The following is a 1,685-nucleotide window of genomic DNA, read 5'->3' as shown; positions in this document are numbered from 1 at the left end:
GTTGCCATCAAAGGGGGCTCTGTGAGTCACGGTTTCTCCTGCCCTAGGTAGGAGACAGTGTAGCTTTTGCCACTCTTAGCTCATCTCTTGCTAAAAGGGGGTGCACGTCTGGCTTTTAGGTAGTCGTTAATATTGAGGGAGAGAGAGAGAGAGAGAGAGGCCGGCCCCATACTCGAAACCCTTCTGTCCTAGCCTGCCAAGGGTCTCGTATGGGCATGGATCACCAGGCCTGGGTGTACTCCTGTCCTGTCCTGGTGTAACACTTTCTTGTTTTGTTGTGTTTCCAAGGTGGTCTTGTATAACTTGGACTTACCTTGAACTCTTAATGTTCTGCTCCCACCTCCCTGCTGCCAGGATCGCAGGTATGCAGGAGCGGTGCCGAAGATAGAAGCCAGGGCTTCGAGCTTAACTCATTTTTTAAAAAAAAAAAAAATTTAGTTATTATTGCCAGGCATGGTGCTTACATACTTTTAGTCCCCGTATGAGAGAGGCAGAGGCAGGCAGATCTCTGTGAGTTCAGGCCAGCCTGACCTACATAGTATATCTAATTTTTTTTTAAAAAGTTATTTATTATTATTAATTAATGGTGGTGAGTGTTATAGCATAAATAGGGAAGTCAAAAGACAATCTGTGAAGTCAGTTTTGGGTCTGGGGAGGCAACTCTAGTCACCAGGTCTGCGTGTCAAGCACCTTCACTGCTGAGCCGTCTTTCCAGTTCCTAAACTTTTGATGAAAGACTTGAATACAGATCTCCTAGTATTAGTGCCTTTAGTTGTATGGGTAACAGCTAACCTTTAACTTTCCTGTGGTTTTTTCCCCCTTTGACTTATGTAGCTGTTTGGCTGACTTGTCTTTCAACAAACAGAGAGTATTAACAAGCGAATTTCAACTATTTTCCTTCTGTTGGAAACTGGAGATAGACTGTAAAACCACACTCAGGAACTTTGCTGAGCCGAGACAGTTTGTGCTGCTGATTCCCTGGGGGTAGCAGGTTGCGAGCATTGGGCCTGACTGAACTTTTGCCAGTGATGCTGGAGTTGGTGATGTGGCTCAGGGTCAGAGCGCTTGCTTGGTGTGTCAGAGGCCTTAGGTTTGACCCCAGCAGTACATATGCACAGGTAGACTCATTGGTATGTGTTGGTATGCCCGGCATGGTTATGCATAGCTGCAAGTTTAGAGTCAGCTTGGACTACATAGTGAGCCCCAGGCCAACCAGGGCTATACAGGGAGACCGTATCTTTCTTTTTTGACTTTTATAATGATTCTTTATGGATTTCACAGCATGTATTCTGATCTCACTTATTTCCCCGTCCCCTCACATCTGCCCTCTGCCCATGTAACACATCCCAAAACTAAACCAAATTTAAAAGAAAAACCAAACAAAATAAACAAAACAGAAACAGAGAGAGAGAGAAAAACCAAACAAACAAAACAGAAACAGAGAGAAGAATCTCGTGTGGAAGCTGCAGTGTATTCCCTTGAGTCACAGTTTACCCTGAAGTCCATTCATCTTTATTTGCAGGTGTTTGTGGCTACAATCATTGATCTGGCTCCAGGCCTCTGGCTTCTGCTTCACCACCTGCCACCAATAATGGGCTCTCACTGGGGCTCCTCTTGGATGTTCTGTTGTTGTCTTGTGTCGGGAAGATCCCGTTGTTTTGGATCTGTAGGTTCTTCCCCTTCAC

Source organism: Alexandromys fortis, unplaced genomic scaffold (genome assembly GCF_014885135.2).
Source record: "Alexandromys fortis isolate MF-2015 unplaced genomic scaffold, M_Fortis_MF-2015_v1.1 scaffold_208, whole genome shotgun sequence".
Lineage (NCBI taxonomy): Eukaryota > Metazoa > Chordata > Mammalia > Rodentia > Cricetidae > Alexandromys > Alexandromys fortis.
Note: the sequence above shows the minus strand (reverse complement) of the source record.